The following is a 24,345-nucleotide window of genomic DNA, read 5'->3' as shown; positions in this document are numbered from 1 at the left end:
TCACTGATGCTGCTAGATGCCTTTGGGAGGCAAGCAGTTTCTCTGACCTGATGCAACGTCTTTTATGTGTTTTTTTTCTCAAGCTCAACATGCTGTTGGGAGATTCTAACTGTGGAAACCACTTAGTCAGACAAAATGAGAGAGCTGCATTGATGCTTTGAAGCCTCTTTGCTATAAACTCGGAAACATTTATGATGCCCTAATTGAAACTTCTGATGATACTACCTTTACTGGATCATCTGGCAATATGGCACATTCAGACGCAGAAGCTCTTGCAAATGGCCTTTTCAAGTTCAAATTTATGACATCACTCATTTTGTGGTACAATATCCTTTTTGAGGTTAACCTCACTAGTATGCAGTTTCAGGAAAAGAACATACATTCTGCTAGTCAAAAACGCTAGCAAACGAAAACTATTCTGGAGGAATTCAGAAGTGAGGAAGAGTTCGAAAGAACAATGGTAGATTCTCTCGAGCTTGCTGAAGAAATTGACTTTCCAACAAAACTGGAACCAGAGTCAGTTTGCATTTGGCAAAAGAAACAGCAGTTTTCATATGAAGGATGAGACAAACCTATTCAGAACCCAAAACAAAGGTTCAAATGAATTTCTACTTTGCAGTCCTTGATACTGCTATTCACTCGGTTGACAAAATATTTCTACAGATGCAGCAGCTAAAGTCAGTATTTCGCTTTCCATATAATATCCACAGCTTGCAAAAGAAAACAGTAAAACAGATAAGAGAATTTTGTGTAAAGCTGGAGTCGGCATTGACTCATTAAAATTCAAAAGACGTTGATGCTGCAGATTTATGTAGTAAGCTTCAGGCTTTTTCAAGATGAGTTAAGAAACATTCTGCTCCTGAAGAAGTACTGGTTTGTTTGTGAAAATAAACTGAGACAGTTTTCCAAACATTTTTATAGCTCTACGCATTCTTTTAACTTTGTCAGTTTCTGTAGCTAGTGGGGAACATAGATTCTCAAAGTTAAAATTGATAAAAACATATCTGTGTTCAACAATAGTGCAAGAGAGACTTGTTGGACTTGCCAAAATGTCAGTAGAGCATGAAATAGCTTGAAAACTGGATCTAAAAGAACTAGTGACTGAATTTTCAAAACTTAAAGCAAGAAAAGTCATGTTTTAAGAGCACAGAGCGTTTTTATTGAGTGTTTTGTAAATACAGGTTAAAGTTCATTGAAGAGGTTTTTTTATTTCTTTCTACATTGGGTGTGGTGTAATGGCAGTTAAAGCAGGATAGCATAATGGATGATTTTAAATTTGTAATAATAAAAATTATAATCAACATTTTAATACATTTTTATTTGAAATCTGACTGAAATATCTTCTAGTTATCATGTACAAATCTATTCTGAAAATTTTGTGTCTCTATTTTATCTGATCTCAGAAACGTTGGCTGGACAAACGGACGGACAAACTGAATAATTAAGCGTCTGTTTAAAAAAGCTACTTAAAAAACATTAAAAGAAAAAAGGGGAAATGTTTACCAGTTTACCAAAAACCTCAGCCTAGATCTGCCCTTGGGGCTTGGGGCGTGGATAGCATGGTTCGCCTATGGTGCCAGTTGCTGACAGCAGGGGCGGCTCTAGGCATTTTGCCGCCCCAAGCATGACAGACAGGCTGCCTTCCGCAGCTTCCCTGCGGAGGGTCCGCCGAAGCCGCGGGACCAGCGGACCCTCCGCAGGCAAGCCACTGAAGGCAGCCCTCTGCGGCTTGCAGCCCCAAGCACACCCTTGGCGTGCTGGGGCCTGGAGCCGCCCTTGGCTGGCAGCTAGTCTAGGGCCACTCTAGTCCAGTGTTTTTTAACATCTTTATTAATGAGCTGGATGTTGATATAGAAAGCCTACTGATCAATTTTGAAGATGACACAAAGCTGGGGGGAATTGCCAGTACTTTGGAGGATAGAGCTAAGAGTCAGAGGAATGTTGATAAATTGGAGAACTGGACTGTAGACAAGAAAATGAAATTGCACAAAGATATATGTAAAGTATGACAGTTAGGGAAGGAAAACCAAAGTACAAATAGAGAATAGGGGATAACTATTTCGGCAGCAGCACAGCTGAAAAGAATCTGGTAGTTATGGTGGACCATAACCTCAACATGAGCCAGCAATGCAATGCTGTGGCAAAAGAAGCAAATGCAGTTTTAGGTTGCATTAACAGAGGCATAGCTTGCAAGTCATGGGAAGAGATAGTACTACTCTCCTCGATGCTGGTTAGGCCTCAGCTGGAGTATTGTATCCAATTTTGGTCACCAGCGTATAGAAAGGATGTGGAGAAACTGGAAAGGATCCAGCACCAAGCAACAAAGATGATCAAAGGCTTGGAATGCAAGTCATAAGAGCAAAGGCTGAAGGAACTGGGTATTTTAGTTTGGGAAAGAGGAGATTAAGGGAGGGGCATGATAGCAGTCTTCAAATACTTGAAAGGCCGCCACAAAAAGAGATAGAAAAAAATTGTTCTCTCTTGCCATAGAGCGTAGGACAAGAGGCAATGGGTTCAAACTACAGCACAGCAGATGTAGATTAAATCTCAGGAACATCTTCCTAGCTGTAAGAACAGTAGGACAATGGAACAGACTGCCTAGGGAAATTGTGGAAGCTCCTTCACTGGAGCTTTTCAAAAGGATGCTGATTAGCCATCTGTCTTGGATGGTTTAGACACAACAAATCCTGCATCTTGGCAGTGGGGTTAAATTAGATGGCCCTTGTGGTTCTGTCTAAGCCCATGTTCTATAGCAGGGCGTGGGGGTGGGGAAGATGACCTTCACGCAGAACTGAAGGAGATTAAGGGAACAGGAAGAATCCATTTCTAAAGAAAGAGGAATCACTCAAGGGAGTGGGGGCAAGAGGGTGTCATCGTCAGAGCTCAGAGGGTTAAAATAAGAAGCAGTTTGGGGCCTTTCGCTGCTTGTGGCACATATTTGCTGTGGCATGTAGTACCACACTTTATTCTTCTTTACCCCTCCATGCTATGTGCGCCGAAGATTTTCTCCTCCCTGCCATAGATGCACAGTACATGACAGTGTAAGAGATGGCACTGATTTTTCTAACTTCTCCCATACACTCAGTGTCCCAACAAACTAGAAATACGTGTTTTCCCAGTAGGCAGATTCTGGGCTGTTCACCCATTTTCCACATGACACAAGAAAAAAAAATATTATAAACCAAAGGCAACAATGAAGGGAATTTCTACCTGTCTTGAGAAGGAAGTAGAAGGGAGGGGGAAAGGGTCACGCGTAAAGTATATAAAACAGCAGCACAGAGAGCAGCAATGAAAAGATCCTCCTGTACTTCCTCTACAAACCCAGTAAATACAAATCTCTTTCCTCATTGAAATTTACAGAGGGGAGAGACTAGAGAATAAGATACATCTACACAGGGATGAAAAATCTGCAGCTGCCCAAGCTGACTCTGGTTCATGGGGTTTGTGCTGTGGGGCTAAAAAGTGCTGTGTAGACATTCAGGCTTGGGCTGGAGCATGAGATCTGGGACCCTGCAAAGGCAGAAGGCACAAACAATTTTTAGCCCTGCTGCCTGAGCCCTGCAAGCCTGAGTTAGCTGACCTGGACCAGACTCAGCCATACCACAGGTCTTCTATCCCTGTGTAGACATACTCATAGAGACTCCAAACCTAATCCTGTTTTACAAAGTCCACATTCATAAAAGCTCTTTAATTTAAGTGGTGTTTGTGACCTCAACCTGATGGTTGATTATTGTGTGCTCCCTGATTTTACTGGTGCTGGCGCAAGGGGTTGGGGCGTGGGAGGTAGTGAGGGCTCTGGCAGGGGATGTGGGCTCTGGGGTGAGGCCAGAAATGAATGGTTCAGGGTGTGGGAGGGGGTTCCAGGCTGGAGCAGGAGGTTGGGTGTGGGAGGGGGTGATGGGTTCAGCTGGGGGTGCAGGCTCTGGTATGGTGTCAGGGGTAAGGGGCTTGGGGTGCATGAGGGGGCTCTGGGCGGGGGCAGGGGGATTTGGAGTGCAGGGGGTGAGGGCTCTGGCTGGGCATGTGGGCTCTGGGGTGGGGCCATGGATGAGGAGTTTGGGGTGCAGGAAGGTGCTCTGAGCTGGAGCAGAGGGGTTCAGAGTTTGGGAGGGGGCTCCAGGCTGGGGCAGGGGTGTGGGTTCTTGGAGGGAGTTTGTGAGTGGGAGCGGACTCAAGGAGGGGGCAGCAGGTTGGGGTGCAGGCTGCAGGAGGGAGGTTGGATGCAGGAGGGCAGTTGGGGTTTGGTCTTCTGGCAGCGCTAACATCAGGCAGCTCCTGGGAAGCTGCAATGGGTCTGGCTTCTAGGCGGAGGAGTCAGGGAGGCTCTGTGCGCTGCCCCCATCCAGAGGCACTGCCCCCACAGCTCCCATTGGCTGCAGTTCCCCAACAAATATGAGGAAGGGTCTAGAAAAAACTCATGGAGAGACTGAAAAGGTTGGTATTGTTACACCTTTGAAAGGAGGCAAATAAGAGGGGACATTAAAAGTCGATACAATAATGAATGGTCTAGAAAAGGTACAGTGGGTGCTTCTGTTCACTCTGTCTCATCACAGATGAGCAAGAGGACATCTGATGTAATTAGAAGTTTGCATATTCAAAAACTGGTAAATGGAAGTATTTTTTCAGACAACGTGGAATTTTACATTGTGGAACTCATTGCCACAACAAGTCATCCAGGCCAAGAGCAACAGCATTCAGAACAGGACTGGGCATGTATATGAATATCCAGTTTCATGATTAGTTATGATACATTTTTGTGGACATTAAATAAGTCTCCAACTATGAGAGATCAGGATGAGACCCAATGTAAAGGCAGATTATCCCCTATACGCATAGTTCCAAGGCTTCTTGCACCTTTCTCTAAGTCCCTTCGAGCTGGCCACTGTCAGAGAGAGGTTGTTGGACTAGGTGGACCACAGGTCTGGTCCAGTATGGCCATTCCAGTGACCCTGTCTGCAACTGGGGGCCACAGAAGGCAATGTAGTGCACAGAGGTGAAACAGGGAGAGAAAGCAAAAAAGGAAGAGGGAAGAAAAAATGGAAGAAGTGGCAGGAGAATAAATGTAAATCCAGAAAATGGGAAAGAACTAGGAGAGAGAAAAAAAGAGAGAGGGGAGAAACAGAGAATTAGGGAAAAGTGAAGAGCAGCAAGGAAGAATAAAAAGGGAGCAGAGAACTGGGGTGCAGGGAGAACAGAGGAAGGAAACAAAGAGGGGAAAGTGGGATGGAGATGCCCCAGTACATGTTCAAGTTTCCTTTCCCTTCCACCCTACTAAACCAATGGCACCCATGTTCTGCCACTTCCCAGCCCTGGCCTCTTTCTCTCATATTCTGCTGTACTGGGTGGTAAGCTAGGGGAGTCATCCCCAATAAACTGTTGACCCTCTCCTACATATGCCCAGTTAGACAGCCCTCGAAGCTCTCCCTCCTAATCAGTTCTCTTCTCTCTCACAGCTAAATACACCAAGTGATGTGCCTTTCAGTATGAGTGTGGGGTCATGGGCGGATCAGTACTGAAGACTGTTCGCTACGGCACTAATCTGTGCAACAGATAGCTCTCCACATAGGGTGACCAAAGTGTGAAAGTGTGAAAAATCAGGACGGGGGGTGGGGGATAGTAGGTACCTATATAAGACAAATCCCCCCAAAATCAGGACTGTCCCTATGAAATTGAGACATCTGGTCACCCTATCTCCACCTGCAAGACTGGCAGGTTATCTCCCTTCAATTCGCACAGCCACTGGACCCCTCAGTGAAAATTACAGATGCAGGCATTATATAATGACACATGAGGAAAAGGGAGTTACCTCACAAGTGGAGATCCAGTGCTGACAGGGCCAATTCAGTCAGGGTGGATGTGGTCCACTCCCAATAATAGATGAGGAGGTGTCAATTCCAGGAGAGGCAAAGCTGCTTTTATAATGAGCCAGCCACTCCCAGTCCCTGTTCAAGCCCAAATTAATGGTGTTAAATTTGCAAATTAAATTTAATTCTGCTATTTCTCTTTGAAGTCTGTTTCTTCAGTTTTTTTGTTCAATAATAGTAATTTTTAAATCTGTTATAGAATGTCCAGGAAAATTGAAGTGTTCACCTACGGGCTTTTGTATGTTAGCGTTCCTGATATCCAATTTGTGTCCACTTATTCTTTTACGTACGGACTGCCTGGTTTGGCCAATGCATGAGGCAGAGGGGCATTGCTGGCACATGATGGCATATATAACATTAGTAGACGTGCAGGTGAATGAGCCTTTGATGGTGTGGCTGATGTGGTTGGGTCTTCTGATGGTGTTGCTAAAGTAGTTATAGGGACAGAGTAGGCAATGAGGTTTGCTACAGGGATTTTTTTTCCTGGATTAATTTTTCTGTGGTGTGGTGTGGTGTGTAGTTGCTGTTGAGTATTTGCTTCAGTATTTGCCTGTCTGTAAGAGAGGACTGGCCTGCCTCCCAAGGTCTGTGAGAGTGAGGGATCATTTTCCAAGATAGGTTTTAGATTGTTGGTAATGTGCTAGAGAGGTTTGCAAATTTAACACCATTAATTTGGTATACAGATGTTTTGTACTGTCCAACCCTGTCCTGGACAGTTCAGATGTTTGAGGTCCATTGTCTCTGTAAGGGAACATCATACAACAACATGCCACCTTAAATAGAGTTTCCCACACAGTTAACACTAGATTAATTTTGATTAGGGAACAAAACGTTTAACTACAAAGAGATCATTTTAAACTGAGTACAAGTAATGAGGCGTTAAAGTCAGAAATGGTTACAAGAAAAATAAAGATAAAATGCTTCCTGATACTTAATCTTCACAAGGGGCGGCTCATCCACATAGGCAAACTAAGCGGTCGCCTAGGGTGCCAAGTTAAACGGGGCGCCAAATTCGAGGGAAAAAATCAAATTAAAAAAAATTTAAAAGATTAAAAAAACACAAATAAAATAATGAAGACATCATTATTTCAATTCCTGTGCACGTACTGAGGGAATATGAATTATAATTCATTTCTCTACATTTCTGAGAATTTATTAATATGTCAAATCTTTTTTTACTGGAAAAATAAATTTTAGTGATTTTTTTTTTCAATTTGAGACGTAGGGTCAAGATGACCCAATCCGCAATTTTGATAAGCAATAACTCAGCCACAATGAAACATCTGTTAGTGGCAAGGGCTGCAATGCTAGTGACACCTAACTCGAATATACATCAAGATTGCATAGTTGGAAATTCATGTGAGTGGAGATATTGCGAGTTGATACATGTCAAACTGTCATTTTCACCCACATCTCAGGTAGATGGTTAAGAATCAAGTGAATACTGTGAAAAATTGTGTTTCTTAGTGCCAAAGAATAAAGAATAACATCTTTCAGCATTATAAATCCAAAATGTGAGTATCTTTAAGAGTTATTAAACCTTAGCATTATTATCGGACTGTATAATTATGAACTTTTCCTTGTTATAACAGGTTCACATGTAATAAATAACCTCCATAAAAGAAAAGTAACAGTGTTAATGCTTAAAAGACTATGAAAGTGATGATGTCACACTTCAAGTGGGTAACCGTAAAGCAAGAAAAGTCATGTTTTAAGAGCACAGAGTGTATTTTATTTGGAGTGTTCTGTAAATACAGGTTAAAGTTCATTGAAGAGTTTTCTTATTTCTTTCCATGTTGGATGTGGTAGTAATGGCAGTTGAAGCAGTATAGCATAATGGATGATTTTGGATTTGTAATAATAAAAATTATAATTAACATTTTTAATGCATTTTTATTTGAAACTGGACTAAAATGTCAACCAGCTGTCATGAACAAATCTATTCTGAAAAACAGAAACATTGGTTGGACAGACAGACAAACTGAATAATTAAGCCTCTGTTTAAAAAACAAACAAACTCTTAACATTAAAAGGAAAAAAGAGGCAAAATGTTTCCCAGTTTACCTAAAACCTCAGCCTAGAGCTGCCCTTGGGGTTTGGGGGTGGGGGGCACCAATTGCATGGTTCGCCTAGGGCGCCAGTTGCCGATAGCTATTCTAGGGCTGCCCCTGCTTGGTTCAAGGTAAAATTCTTATCACATGGCCCTAACAGCATTACTGACTAATCTTCAGATCATGATCCCTCTCAAAGTGCAAGAGGTGGATACTTTTGTCATCTTAGGTTCAAGAAAAATGGATAGGGAGAGAGAACTTCATGTGTTTTGCCCCTCACCTTTATAGTTCAATCATCCTTCGAAATGCATTTTCCTGAGAGTGACCCCTCATATAAAGTTCCTTCCAGCTGAGAGCCAGGATACATGGAATCTGGTGGAAGAGTGGTTGCTGTTCTTTGCTAAGATGCAGATTTGTTTGTTCCTGCCCCCTTTCATTGCCAAAGAATAGCCACTTAATAGGTGATTTCCCATCAGTGTTGATAGAGCCTGCCTGGGACATCACCACATCCTGTGTCTTTGAGAAAGAAGTTTACCACTTCCCACAAGTGCCTGGTACACACACTACAGTCATGATTTCAGCTTATGAGCATAACAAATACATCCTAGAATATTCAAGGAACTAATAGAGGCAATATGTGAGCCATTAGCAATTATCTTCAAAAAATCATGGCAGATGGGAGAGATTCCAGAGGATTGGGAAAGGGGTAATATAGTGCCAATCTACAAAAAGGCAAATAAGGACAACCCGGGGGTTTACATACCAGTCAGTCTAACTTCTGTATCTAGAAAGATAATAGAGCAAATAATTAAGCAATCAATTTGCAAACACCTAGACTATAATGAGGTGATAAGTAACAGTCAGCATGGATTTGTCGAGAATAAATCACGTCAAACCAACCGAATGCAATGTATGTGCTGTTCAGACTGTGTTGCAAGCCCCAGTGTCCCAGGAAATAAGATAAGCTGGGACAAGCCCCAGAGCACAAATCAGACATGTTAGGGAGGTATTGGTTCCCATCAACAGCCCCAGCACAGCTGGGAAACACTAACTGTTCAAATCCTTCCCTGACGTGCTGTATATTGCCCCTTTGTCATACAATTTAGTGGAGCTTGCACACCCCCATCACAACACTCCACACTGTGGCTCTCCTAACACCAGCTGATTCCACACTGACCAGTAGCAGCTGTGACGATGCCGTTCTGGTGGGACCCAACTGAGAGTGCCAATTCAGGACCAATTGCTCGAACAGGGCAGTCACAGCCCAAGGCTAGGGTTTTTCCACCTCTAAGGCAAACCAAACCAGCTAGACAAAATGACTTTGGTTTCACCCCACTGGCTAACCACAAGTCACACAAGCAATTTCCTAGACACTCCAGTTTCCCAGTATTACCACCAGAGCCATCCGTCCTGGGGATGAATGGTTATGAAAACCAACACCCCAGTAAAAGAGAAAGGTTCTCTCGATCCCAAAGGACCAAGCCCCAGACCCAGGTCAATATACACATCAGATCTTACCCAAAAATCACGCTGTTGCCAATCCTTTAGAATCTAAAATCTAAAGGTTTAATCATAAAGGGAAAAAGATAAAGATGAGAGCTAGAATTGGTTAAATGGAATCAATTACATACAGTGATGGCAACGTTCTTAGTTCAGGCTTGTAGCAGTGATGGAGTAAACTGCAGGTTCAAATCAAATCTCTGGAGAACATCCCCCACTGGGATGGGTCATCAGTCCTTTGTGTAGAGCTTCAGTTTGTATCAGAGTCCCTCCAGAGGTAGGAAGCAGGATTGAAGACCAGATGGAGATGAGGCATCAGCCTTATATAGGCACTTCCAGGTGTAAGAACACTTCTTTGTTCTTACTGTGGAAAATTACAGCAAAATGGAGTTTGGAGCCACATGGGCAAGTCCCTGCACACTTTGCTGAGTCACAAGGTGTATCTGCCTCCTCTCAATGGGTCAATTGTATAGCTGATGGTCCTTAATGGGCCATCAAGCAGACTAAGCAGAGCTAACACCAACTTGTCTGGGGTGTTTCCCAGGACTGCAGCACCAATTTGAAATACAGACAGTATACAGCCAATTCTTATAACTTCAACTACATAATGGTACAGACATACAGACAGCATAATCATAACCAGTAATCCATTACTTGGTCTCAGATACCTTATATGACCCCCTTTACATAGGATTTGGTGCCACTACAGGACCTTGATTGCAAACCATGTTCTATATGATCCCAGTTCATATCAATAATGTCACAGCAGCCTAGGCTGGCAAGCCTCCAGATGATGATTGCCATGCTGAGGGGCCCTCTCAGCCTCCTGCTCTGGTATATAGTAGTGTTATGGTGAGCTCAGCACACAGACTCAGCAAAGTGCCCTTCAGCATCTTGAAATCTCTGCTGGTCATCTTAGACCTAAATAACTGCCTGACCCCACCATTTTGTGCTCATGGGCCAGGCCCCAAAGCTGTGCTCTGTTGAGTGGAGTTCATCAGATACACAGACTATAGAGATGTGTGCATGGACTCCATCTCCTGGTCCTCCAACATTCCAACTCCTGTAACAATCCTGATGGATCTAGTGGGCTGCTGAGGATGCCTCATTGAGGCCTCTCCAGTATGACAGGATCTGCTTTTCACAGTTACTAAGGGGCTGGAGCACAGTGTTCGTATGTGCCACCTCCATGCTGAAAGTGTTCAAAATGGCAGCAGGGCACAAATGAGATTAAGCAAGAGGAACCGGCTAGTTTGACCCCTGGTCCCACAACTCCCTTGGCCATTTGAGAAGTATCCCAATATCTGCTGTGGAAATTGCCCAAAATGCAGCAAGCCTAGAAGCAGTGCAAGGCATCCTGGGAGATCGAGCTAGACTGCACACTGCGGTGTGAACACATGGTTTCTAATGTGACAGGGGCTACACCAATGCAAGCACTACAGTGTGACCTTACACAGAGTATCTAAACAGGTATAATTAGACTGATTTAAGCTACAACTGTGCACATTTTAAGTACAGACATGACACTAGTCAGTGGTCTAAGGACTTAAAAAAGAAAATGTCATTTCTGAGCCTTCAGCATTTGCCACAGATTTGCTGTTGTGGATAGCACCTCTCTTTAGTTTTGTTTACTCCAGTACAACAGGTTCCCTGAATATTTCCTCATGTCTTTGGAAGATACACTGTATAATTTATGCTTTGTGCAAGAACTGGCACCACTTCTCCCAAGTTTTTCCATAAAATCTGAGTCCTAGCCAAAAGGAAGTGTTTCAACACTAGCTTACTCAAGGGTGCTATTGAGTGTTTTCCCCTCTGTTTTCCCTATGCAAAGAGATTGTAAAACCAACTCAACAAATGCAGGAAGTTCAATGTTTATTGGGTGGCAGCAGAGCAGAAGGGACAGAGATGTGGAGAAGTATATAAACCAGTAGCGCTACAAAGCAGCAATGAAATAGATTGCCCTGTGCTTCAGCTGTAAACCAGGTATGTGACATTTTTTATTCCTTGCTTAAACTTCAACAGCATGAACAGAATGACAGAGTCTAATGCTCAGTGTCACAGATTCCAGTTTCATGAAACTCATTTTAATCTAAATTATGTTTGTGACCCTAGCCTGAAACTCAATTGTGAGTTCCCTGGTTTTACTGAAGTTAGAGGTTTTTTCTAACAGTTCTGTAGAGCAGTACTTCTCAAAGTCGGGCCGCCGCTTGTTCAGGGAAAGCCCCTGGCAGTCCAGGCTGGTTTCTTTACCTGTTGCATCACAGGTTTGTCCAATCGCAGCTCTCACTGGTCATGGTTTGCCCATGGGGGCTGTGGGAAGCGGTGCGGGCCGACAGATGTGCTGGCCGCCTTTCCTGCAGCCCCCATTGGCCTGGAGTGGCAAACCATGGCCAGTGGAAACCGCGATTGGCCAAAACTGTGGAAGCAGCAGGTAAACAAATCGGCCTGGACTGCCAGGGGCTTTCCCTGAACAAGCGGCGGACCGGCTTTGCGGCCGGCTTTGCGAAGCACTGCTAATAGAGCATGAATTCACAAGTATGTTATTTAGCACCCACAGCTTGGTACTGTATAGTGTATATTAGTATATGAAGACTAATGCCAGGTTTTTAAAAGGTATTTAAGCACCTAAAGATTCAGATAGACACCTAGTGTGATACCTATTATTTAGGCACATAAATCCCTTTAAGAAATCTAGTCCATAGTCTGTTCCAAGGAGTTTTACAGACAAAACACTTCAGGACACATAGGCTAACATTTTAAGTATGTGGCCCTAAAGCTAGGTACTAACTAAATGTGGCAGATTTTCAGAGATGTTGAGCCACTCCAACTAATGGGGAATTCAGTAAGTGTTGTGCTTTGGGTGCTCAGCACCTCAGAAAATCAGCCCACATGTATAAAAGTACATTAATACAGACTTGGAAATCTAAATTTAGATCTGTGTTTTAAAATATAGGACCTTATGCAAAAGCTGAGGAAATGAAGATGCACTGTGAGCACCATTCATATTGTATGTAAGGGCTTGTCTTCACTACCAGCGTAAGTCGACCTAAGTTATGCCACTCCAGCTATGTGAATAATGTAGCTGGAATCTACATAGCTTAGGTCAACTTACTGTGGTGTCTTCACTGTGTAGCGTCGACAGGAGATGCTTTGTGGTGGACTTCCAGTCCTCTTCTCAGAGAGATGGAATACCCGGATCAACTGGAGAGTGCACTGCCATCAATTTAGCGGGTCGTCAGACCCACTAAATCGATCCCTGCTGCATCGATTGCAGAAGCAGCAATCTCCCCAGTAGAGAAGACCAGCCCTAAATGTTGTATTTGCTTTGGTGGATTTCCATTAAAGACTGAATGAGGGAGTGAGTTTTTAGGAGTTATCTGAATGACAAGACAGTGTTTTTCTAGTACTTTATAAGCAGGAGTGTCAGACTCCCTCATGGAACACCTCATCATGGCAAGCCCCAGCTTTGCAGCCCTTCTACCTCACCCTCCTCCATTGGAGTCGGGTGGACAGGTCACACTTGCCCCTTCCAGGGTAACAGTGTCCAAATTCAAAACTCTTCCACCCTTCCCAGGCTCAGACTTGCAGAATCTCTTTGCCTCTTTCCCAGGCTCTGCAAAATTCTCTCTCACTTTGTTACAAACTGCTGCCTTCCAGGTCTTTCTCCATAGAAGCCCAGCTCCTATCAAGCCACTGACCCTCATGTCTTCTTCTCTGGCGTTCTTCTCCTCCCAGGCCTGTTTCAGAAGTCTCCTTCTCCCCAGCTGCCCTCTCCCTTCAGGGATGGTCCCAGGATACCAGCTCCTTTCTACAGGCACTTCCATGGTTTCTTTCCCACAGAAAGAAAAACACCCACCTACCTGTCTCCTGAGTCTTTCCCTAGTGCCCTACAGTACTTCGTTTATAGGAACCATGCAGTCTGGTTCTACCCAGCTGGATCCTCTCCAGGATTGCCTGCCTCCCCTCCATAGGGTTGCCAGCTCTCCAGGATTGGCCTGGAGATTCTAAGAATTAAAGATTAATCTTTAATTAAAGATTGTGACATGATGAAATCACCAGGAATACATCTAACCAAAACTGGCAACTCTACCCCTCAGGCGGTACAGAATGGGCTAGTTGGACTCCTCAGCTCCCCTTAAACCATCACTTGTAATGGTAAGTTTATAAATCCCACCACAGCTCTCATGCTGTCTGGAGCGCTCACCACTATGAGCGAGTATCAGAGTAGACTGTCAGAAAACAAGTCCAGACTGGTTGTATGTTCTATAATTAGTTTTCACCAAGCCAGTGACAACTGTGAACTCCTGGATCACTATACCAGTCTTACCATGAAGTCATAGACAGTCCCTTCAGACTCTCCAGTCTATCTTGCCACCCAGACAAACTGAACTTTGTGATAAAAAGGTCACTCAAACCAAAAATCACATCACATGTAGGTTGCTCCCAGTCCCAAGAGACCAGTCACTTACCCTGGATCAGTTGGTACTCTAGATCTTACAGCAAAGACTATGCTGGCAGCCAATTCTATAGTAAAATAACTATAGGTTTATTTGCTAAGAAAAAATAATGAGAGTTATTGAGAGGTTAAAGGAGGTAAAATATAGCAATGTTTGTAAATCCAAATGGTAGCAGAGATGTAATAATCAGCAAATTTCCCAAAAGTCTTTTCAGGGATGCCGAGAATAATCTCCATCTTCTTGTTCAGTTATTCTACCCTGTTAGAATCCAAACAGGCCAGGGATGATGGATTTCTTCTTGAATCCATATTTTTAGCTTTTCCACACAAAAAGCAAGCAGTTAGTGTCTTTAGCCACATGGGTGTTTTCTTTGATGACTGATAGTGAGGAATGCACTCAGAGTCCTTGCCTTCGATCATCACACACAATGACCACTTACTTTGAAATAAGCATTTTTTAAATCATTTAAATCAGTTTCTGTACCAGATGACTGGAGGATAGCTAATATGACACCAATTTTTTAAAAGGGCTCCAGAGGTGATCCCGGCAATTACAGGCCTGTAAGCCTGACTTCAGTACCGGGCAAACTGGTTGAAACTATATAAAGAACAATATTGTCAGACATATAGATGAACATAATTTGTTTGGGAAGAGTCAACATGGTTTTAGTAAAGGAAAATCATGCCTCACCAATCTACTAGAATTCTTTGAGGGGGTCAACAAGCATGTGGACCAAGGGGATCCAGTGGATATAGTGTACTTAGATTTTCAGAAAGTCTTTGACAACGTCTCCCACCAAAAGGCTCTTAGGCAAAGTAAACTACCACACGATAAGAGGGAAGCTGTTCTCATGGATTGGTAACTGGTTAAAAGATAGGAAACAAAGAGTATGTAAAAATGGTCAGTTTTCAGAATGGAGAGAGTCTGTTCTGGGACCAGTCCTATTCAACATATTCATAAACGATCTGGAAAAAGTGGTAAACAGTGAGGTGGCAAAATTTGCAGATGATACAAAATTACTAAAGATAGTAAAGTCCCAGGAAGACTGTGAAGAGCTTCAAAAGGATCTCTTAAAACTGCGTGACTGGGCAACAAAATGGCAGATGAAATTTAATGTTGATAAATGCAAAGTAATGCACATTGGAAAGCATAATCCCAACTATCCATATACATCTCTACCCCGATATTACGCTGTCCTCGGGAGCCAAAAAATCTTACTGTGTTATAGGTGAAACCACATTATATCAAACTTGCTTTGATCTGCCAGAGTGCGCATCCCCCTCCCAGGAGCCATTAGATCCAAATTCATGTTATATCGGGTCACTTTATATCAGGGTAAAGGTGTAAAATAATGGCGTCTAAATTAGCTGTTACCACTCAAGAAAGAGATCTTGGAGTCATTGTGGATAGTTCTCTAAAAACATCCACTTAATGTGCAGCGGCAGTAAAAAAAGAGAACAAAATGCTGGGAATAATTAAGAAAGGAACAGATAATAGGACAGAAAATATCATGTTGCCTCTATATAAATGCATAGTACACCCACATCTTGACTACTGTGTGCAGATGTGGTGGCCCCATCTCAAAAAAGATATATGAGAATTGGAAAAGGTTCAGAAAAGGGCAAAAAAAATTATTAGTGTTATGGAATGGTTGGGATTTTTCAGCTTGGAAAAGAGACGACTAAGGGGAGATATGATTGAGGTCTATAAAGTCATGACTGGTTTAGAGAAAGTAGAAAGTATTATTTACTCCTTCTCATAACACAAGAACTAGGGGTCACTAAATGAAATTAATAGGCAGCAGGTTTAAAACAAATAAAAGGAAGTATTTCTTCATGCAATACACAGTCAACCTGTGGAACTCCTTGCCAGAGGATGTTGCGAAGGCCAAGACGATAACAGGGTTCAAAAAAGAACTAGATAAATGCCTGAGGGATAGGTCCATCAATGGCTATTAGACAGGATAGGCAGGAATGGTGTCTCTAGCCTCTGTTTGCCAGAAGCTTGGAGTGAGTGACAGAGGATGGATCACGTGATAATTGCCTGTTCTATTCATTCCCTCTGGGGCACCTGGCATTGGCCGCTGTTGGCAGACAAGATACTGGGATAGATGGACGTTTTGTCTGATCCAGTAGGGCCATTCATATGTTCTTATTTTCTGTTAAAGTTCTTAAGCCCTTCATTAGCATTTCACGAGATTTCTTTGATGGGTAATTTAGTCACAGGGATATATATAATGTACATGCCTGCCATTACATTATAATAGTAATAGATAAGTGAAAACAATATAGTTGATATCTCCTTTGATCTCTATTAACACACAAATGAATTGGCCTGAATGTACGCTAATACATTTAAGTCCTTTGGTATTCACACAGAAGTGAATTGGCCTATGGCTCTGGCCTTAGCTAGTCGGTCAGCATCAGACTTCCAATGTAAACCTGGTGTTGGACAGGATGTCACTGACGCACCTGAATAGACCTTAGGGTTCCCCCAGTCTTGATAAGGCATCATCAGCCATTACATTCTTCTTTCTTTTGATGTGAATTATGTCCATGTCAAATTCCTGTAGAGCTCGACTCCAATGAAGTAATCTAGAATTGGTTCCCTTAGCTCCGTGCAGCCATGTCAAAGGGACATGATCGCTTAAAGCAGCAATATTTTTGTTATACAGATTAGATTTAAGTTGCTTAACAGCTCAAACAGTGACATAACACTCTTTCTCAATGACAGCATAATTTTATTCGGGGGCTCCATCTTGCATCAGTACTGCGCCCAGCCCAAATGTTAGAAGCATCAGTGCACAGCACAAATGGTTTGCTGAAATCAGGGCTGACCAAAACAGGCTCCTTAGACAAAGCTTCTTTTATTTTCTGGAAGACTTTCTGACAGGCCTCTGTCCATACCACCCAGTCTGGCTTCCCTTTTTTTGTAAAGTTGATTATGAGACCACAGTGTAACTAACCCCCTTTACAAACCTATGGGTAATAGTTGGCCAGACCAATAAAGGATTGAACCTGCTTCTTTGTTTTAGAGGCAGGCCAGCTCCTAATGGCCTTTACCTTTGAAGGGTCAGGGTGAACCAACCCACTGCCCACCTTGTGTCCTATATAGGATATCTCTGCAGCTCCCATCTTGCATTTGGAGACCCTGATATTGAGGTTGGCATCTCTTAGCCTTTGTAACACAATTCCCTCATTATTTAAGTGGTCTTGCCAGGAGCTACTAAAAATAGCCAAGTCATCTATAAAGGCTCTGACAAATGTTTGTAACCCTTGCAGAACCTTATTAACAAGCCTCATAAAGGCTGCCCCCAGATTTATCAATCCAAAAGCCATAACTTTAAACTCATATAGTCTAGATTCCACTATAAAAGCAGATTATTCTTTGAGCAACAGCATCTAAGGGAATTTGCCAGTACCCACGAGTTAAATCCAGTGAGTTTATGAATTTTGTATCCCCTAATAGGTCCAGTAAGCCTTCTAATTGGGGTATGGGATAAGGATCAGGCCGGGTGATACCATTTAGTTTCCTATAAAAAATCTCATGTGATTTTGTCCTTTTTAGTTAACATTACAATAGGAGATGCCTAGGGGCTTTTTGACTTAGGCCTGGTCTACACTGCGTGTTTAAACCGAATTTAGCAGCGTTAAATCGATTTAACCCTGAACCCATCCACACAACGAGGCCCTTTATATCGATATAAAGGGCTCTTTAAACCGGTTTCTGTACTCCTCCCCGACGAGAGGAGTAACACTGAAATTGGTATTGCCATGTCGGATTAGGGTTAGTGTGGCTACAAATCGACGGTATTGGCCTCCGGGCAGTATGCCACAGTGCACCATTGTGATCGCTCTGGAAAGCAAGCTGAACTCGGATGCACTGGCCAGGTAGACAGGAAAAGGTCCGCGAACTTTTGAATTTCATTTCCTGTTTGGCCAGCATGGAGTGCTCACCAGCACAGGTGACCACGCAGAGCTCATCAGCACAGGTAACAATGCAGTCTCCTGAGAATCAAAAAAGAGCTCCAGCATGGACAGCATGGGAGGTACTGGATCGGATCTCTGTATGGGGAGAGGAAGAGGAGGACCAGCCTGCAGAGAGCACACAGCACTCCGTTCTCCCCAACAGCCAGGAGCTTTTTCTCACCCTGATGGAATTACCCTCCCAGCCCTCCCAAGCCACTATCCCACACAATGAAGCCATGGAAGGGACCTCTGGTGAGTGTACCTTTGTGAATATAAAACATAGCTTAAAAGCAAGCGTTTTTTAATGATTAATTTGCCCTGAGGACTTGGGATGCATTCGCGGCCAGTACAGTTATTGGAAAAGTCTGTTGACATGTCTAGGGATGGAGTGGAAATCCTCCAGGGACATCTCCATGAAGCTCTCCTGGAGGTACTCCAAAAGCCTTTGCAGAAGGTTTCTGGGCAGGGCAGCCTTATTCCATCCTCCATGGTAGGACACTTGACCACGCCATGCATGTAGCAAGTAATCGGGTATCATTGCATGACAAAGCCTAGCTGCGTATGGTCCCGGTGTTTGCTGGCATTCAAGAAACATCCGTTCTTTATCTCGCTGTGTTATCCTCAGGAGAGTGCTATCATTCATGGTAACCTGGATGAAATTCCGGAATTTAATTAAGGGGACAGAGATGGCCATTCCTACTGGGCTGTTTGCCTGTTGCTTTAAAGAAATCCTTCCTTGCAGGTAGCCAAACGGGGAAGGGGGGCGGGTGATTGGCACTGAGCTTTTTCGCATTTGGGTAGCAGGGATCTTCCCTGCTACCAGCCACACGGTGGGGGGGGGGCGCGGGGAGGGAGGTGTCTAGCAGTGATCTTCCATGATACCAGCCATGCGGTGGGAGGAGGAGTAAAGCGATCATCCCAGAGAATTGGATGCGGGGGTGGTTTCTGTTGCTGCAAGTTAACAGGAAAGAAGCAGCACTGAACGGGCTTTGCTTGCTATTTGGTAAAGGAGGGTGCTGGATATATGAAGGCTGCAGAAGACAACGGCTTACCATGGCTGCATGCAAGCCGAATTCTGCTGCCCAGACCTGCGTCTGTGAGATCTCTAACACCAGAGCCGCAGGCACTTGATATTAAGATGCAAAATGCGACCTTGTACTCAAATCACATGTGCTATGTAAGGTGAATAGTGTTGTTCACTGTGAAAGAGTATAATAAGCATTGTTCTGTAAAATGTATCTTTTAAAATACTTCTCTCCCTTTTTTCCCTCCCTCATGCAGCTGCAAATTTTTCAAGCCTCCCTACTCCATCCCGAAGGCTCTCTCAGATAAGGCAGTGGAAAAAAAAGACACGAGACGAAATATTTTCGGACATCATGGAAGTGACCCACAATGAAAGAGCTCATCTGAATGAGTGGAAGGACGTGGTATCAAATTACAGGAAAGATGCCAGTGAACGTGAGGACAGAAGGGACGCTTGAGATGAGAGACAGTGGCAGGAAGATCAGAGGTGTAGGCAAGAAGATCAGCGGTGGCGGGATGCAACTCTGGGGCTGCTGCGCGATCAAACTGACGTGCTCCGGCATCTGTGGAGCTTCAGGAGCAGCAGCAGGATCACAGAGTGCCACTGCAGCTCCTGTATAACCACCCTCACCCCTCACCATGTTCCACATCCTCCTTACCCAGAAGTGTAAGAACGCATGGGGGGGAGGCTCCATGCGCCGCCCACTCCACCTCCATGGACAGCCCAACCAAAAGGCTGTCATTACTTTGAAATTTTTTTAGTGGCCTTTTCCTTCCTCCTATCCTCCCAAACCTGTTAGTTCTCTAGCCCTCTTTTATAATGAATTAAAAAAGATACATATTTTTGAACGATAGTGACTTTATATTTCCTTAAGCAAGCGTAATCTAAGGGGGATTGTGCTTGTTTACAGGGAATGAGTCAATCAAGGGGGGAGGGGTCATGAAGGGGAAACAAACACAACAGTCACACCGTACCCTGACCCGTGATGAAACTAGTTTTCAAAGCTTCTCTGATGCTCACCGCTTCCTAATGTGCTCTTCTAATCACCCTGGTGGCTGGTCGGTGCATAATCAGCAGTTCAGGTGATTTGCCTCAGCCTCCCACCCCCCGCCATAAAGGTCCCCCCTTACTCTCAATAGACATTGTGGAGCACATAGCAAGCAGCAATAACAAAGGGGACATTGGTTTGGCTGAGGTCTGATCGAGTCAGTAATTTGCACCAGCGCGCCTTTAACAGCCAAATGCACATTCTACCACCATCTGAACGTGCTCAGCATGCAGTGAACAACTCCTGACCACTGTCCAGGCTGCCTGTATATGGCTCCATGAGCCATGGCATCAAGGGGTAGGCGGGTCCCTCAGGATAACTAAGGCATTTCAACATCCCCAACTGTTATTTTCTGGTCTGGGAAGTAATTCCCTTGCTGCAGTCGTTTAAACAGAGTAGTGTTCCTGAAGACACGAGCATGATGAACCCTTCCTGGCCATCCCATGTGGATGCTGGTGAAACGTCCCTTGTGATCCACCAGTGCTTGCAGCACCATTGAAATGTAACCCTTGTGGTTAACGTATTGGGTTTCCTAGTGCTCCGATGCCAAGATAGGGATATGGGTTCCATCTATCGCCCCCTACAGTTAGGGAATCCCATTGCAGCAAAACCATCCACTATGACCTGCACATTTCCCGGAGTCACAACCTTTCTTAGCAGCAGCTTAATGATTGCTTTGGCTACTTGCATCACAGCAACCCCCACAGTAGATTTTCCCACTCCAAATTGATTCCCGACTGACCGATAGCTTTCTGGCATTGCAAGCTTCCAGAGGATTATCGCCACTCACTTCTCAACTGTGAGGGCTGCTCTCATCTTGGTATTCTGGCATTTCAGGGCAGGGGAAGGCAAGCCACAAAGTTCCATGAAAGTGCCCGTGAAAGTTTTGCAGCCACTGGGAATCGTCCCAAACCTACAAAACTATGCTGTCCCACCAGTCTGTGCTTGTTTCCCAGGCCCAAAATCGGCGTTCAATGGCTAGAACCTGCCCCATTACTAGCAGGATCTCCAAAGCGCAGGGGCTCACAGTTTGAGAGAATTCTGTTTCCATGTCCTCATCACTCTCATCACCGCTCTGCCATAGCCGCCGCCTCCTCGCCTGGTTTTGCAGGTCCTGGTTCAGCATACACTGCACAATAATGCGCAAGCTGTTTACAATGTCCATGATTGCTGTCTTGAGCTCAGCAGGGTCCATGCTTGCTGTGCTATGGCATTTGCACAGTTCACCCAGGAAAAAAGGCATGAAACAGTTGTCTGCTGCTTTCATGGAGGGAGGGGTGAGGCTGTACCATCCCCAAAAATGTTTTTTGCCCCATCAGGTACTGGGATCTCAACCCAGAATTCCAAGAGCAGAGGAGACTGCGGGAACTATGGGATAGCTATGGGATAGCTACCCAGAGTGCAACACTCCGGAAATCGACGCCAGCCTCGGTACATGGACGCAAACTGTGAATTAATGTGCTTAGTGTGGCTGCATGCACTTGACATTATACAATCTGTTTTACAGAAACCGGGTTTTTAAAATCGGTATAATCCCGTAGTGTAGACATACCCTTAGAGATTACATCCAGTTCAGGTATGCTTTCCACCCCTCTTCCTGAATTTGCTTCTGCATTTCTCTGTTAGCCCGGTATGCTCTGCTTGGGACTGGGCAAGGCCCCAGGTTTTGAATGGAGTCCACAATCTTGTCAGTTAGACCTGGCTGGTTGGATAATACCTATTTGTGATGCTTAAAGGGCCAGCATTTCCTGCTTTTGGGTTGGACTTAAAACCCTCCCCAAAATCAATGCTTCTAGAGGAGTTTCTTCCCCACATTCTTTGACTAAATCAATCAAAGTGGCAGAAAGTGTTTCCACATCAGCACAATAGATCATTTTTACTGCTATCCCCCTTTCATTATAACCTTTAAATCTATTGATATGCACTGTTTGCATGCTCCTCTGTCTTTGGGCTTCCTTACATCATACGTGATTTTATTTACTCTTTCAATCACCTTAAAAGGTCCTTCTCAATAATCCTGCATTTTCTTTTTTCCTCATGGAAATTAATATTAGCGCCAAATCATCAATATCAAATAACCTTTCTTCGCTTCATCGATCATACTAAACTTGGAGTTTCCTGACTTTTCTTAAGGTTCTGTTGCACTAAATCCATCATGACCTGCAAATTCTCCTTAAAATGAGTGAGATACTCCACTACTGGTTGTCCTGTTTCCTTAATACTGCCTTCCCAAGAGCCTCAAATCAAATCTAAGGGTCTGCTCACCCGCCTCTCACACAGGAGATCAAAGGGGCAAAGCCAGTAGACTCTGGGATACATGTCTGTATGCATGTAGAAGAAAAGGTAGTAAAAGTCCCAGTTGTTTTCATGCCTGAGACATTACATTCTCAGCTCAGCCCCATGTTAAGTTCCATTAAATCTTCCAACTCAAGTGGACTTTCACAAGAGAACAGTCACAGAAAAATCAGCCAAAGCTAAAATATTTAGACTTTTGCCAGGAGGTCTGTCCTCTGTTCTTACTACACTTTGTTTAACGTAAATGAGACTGTGATGCCGTGTCCCTCCATCCTGTACACTCAATGCCATTCACAGCTAATCAATTCTTCACAATCTTCCCAAGGGCTCAGTTCTAATATAGTTTAGGAGGCTATTCTCCGCCACTATAATTTCCTCTGAAATCAGGTGGTACCATTAGCACTCCCGGTGGTAACATTGGCACTCTCGGTGGGGGTTGTTGGTGTAGATTCTGGGACAACTAAATTTTGGACAAGTTGGTTTTGTATGGCCAGGAGCCCCAGAGTGATGGCAGGTTGCCTGTTTTCCCTTAGAGTAAGAGATTTTAATATCTGAGCTCTCTTGAGGTTTTTTAACAAAATTGAGGTTAGGTTTATTCCTAGACCCACTCATCCCCTTTGACCTGGGGATCAGAGAGATTACCTTCCCTTGAAAGTTTGCATCACTTAAAATCTATCTTTCTCTAATTAATAAACATGCTTTATTGTTTTATCTAAACCAGTTTGTTTGAAGTGTTTGGGAAATTTCTGCTTAGGTCAACAAGCCTGGTGCATGACCATTACCCAGTGTTGGCATGATGAACTATCTATGAGCTTACACTGTCCAGGAGAGTACTGCACAATGTAAGACACACATTTCTGGGGCAGCAAGGCTGGGACTGGGGATATACTGGTCTTGCCCGATATGTAATTCATGGATGGCTGGGCCTAGCATTCATGTTCTCAGCTGGGAGTGACATTAAATACTTACTCACAGTCACCAGAAGAGCCTGAAGTGGTTACTGTTCAACAGCAGAGCAAAGTAAAAGGCATCCAGGCTGGAGAGCTAAGGGGACACAGCAGTCCATCAATCCAGACTGCGCCCTGCAGAATGTGAACAGTGACTTTAGTCCTCTTGCAGACTTTACACATCCTGTGTCCAAATACAAGAGTTCTTCATCATGAGTAGATTGTGCAAACATTCAGGCAATGTGTTCCAGGTCCTCTAGGTTTAACAACCACCAAGACCGAATTGCATTGTCTCAATTGTGTTATTCTGTGTGACAGTCTCTGGTGGACTAAATTAACAGTACCTTGTGCATTGCAAGAATGGCATCTAGGTCATGTACTGAACTTCCAATGTCCTGGAGAGAAAGCCCTTATAACACATGTAATATCTGTAAAATACAAGACAAATATTAACTAAAGCATAGAATGTTCAGCAGAACTTTCCCCCATTGCTCCTTGTTATGTCCCTTTACAATCCCTAAAAAATTCACTCTACCTCCATGGTGTTTACACCTTCAGTTGTCTAAAGATTGTTACCATGTTCCCCACTCAGGCCTTGTCATCTCCAACCCCAGCTCTGTGCACTTAGCAATTTTGAGCTTTCCTCAGTGGTGAGGCCCTCAGCCCCTGGTGGGTTTTGCGGCTCTTCTCTTAATTACTGGTACCAACTCGGATATCTTTCTGGATCTGAGGTGAACGCAGGGTTCCAGAATGGCAGGCCAAAGTTTTTTAGTAAGAGAGTCCCACATCCCTGGTCTGAGATGTGCTGACTCTCCACATGCAGTCCACTACTTAAACTACCTTTTTAAAAAAAATTCCTGCCATCTCGTAACGCCAGCTCCCCAGACTGACTGCTTGCTCTCATCCCCAGGTGTCTGTTTAAAGCCTTTCTACACAAAATGAGGAACCTGATTGTGTGTGTGCTCGCCCTAGCACTGATGACACAAGGTGAGTCCCCTACTTGTAAAGCCTCTGTTGCTTCTCACCATCCTTCATGTTTTCCTAACTGACCCTTTTGTTCAATATGAAACATTAGAAAGGAAAAGTTAGACAAAGAGTAGTTCTCAGGAGTGGAGCCAGGGTTTTTGGCACCCTAGGGGCAGGGCCGGCTTGCCAGTCCCGCGGCTCCGGTGGACCTTCCACAGGCATGCC

At 44.0% G+C, this 24,345-nt stretch overlaps 1 long non-coding RNA gene across 1 annotated transcript; it reads left to right on the top strand.

Annotated features, from left to right (window-relative positions):
* The first annotated feature begins 3,264 nt into the window (after positions 1-3,264).
* On the top strand, positions 3,265-19,164 carry LOC115637425. The gene is made up of 4 exons (XR_003997259.1): positions 3,265-3,324; positions 7,283-7,378; positions 11,247-11,398; positions 19,122-19,164. It is a non-coding gene; the product is annotated as an uncharacterized LOC115637425 (long non-coding RNA).
* Positions 19,165-24,345: the final 5,181 nt, after the last annotated feature.

This window comes from Gopherus evgoodei, chromosome 1, assembly GCF_007399415.2.
Source record: "Gopherus evgoodei ecotype Sinaloan lineage chromosome 1, rGopEvg1_v1.p, whole genome shotgun sequence".
Lineage (NCBI taxonomy): Eukaryota > Metazoa > Chordata > Testudines > Testudinidae > Gopherus > Gopherus evgoodei.
The sequence above is the reverse complement of the archived record's forward strand: the minus strand, read 5'-3'. Positions and strand labels throughout refer to the sequence as shown.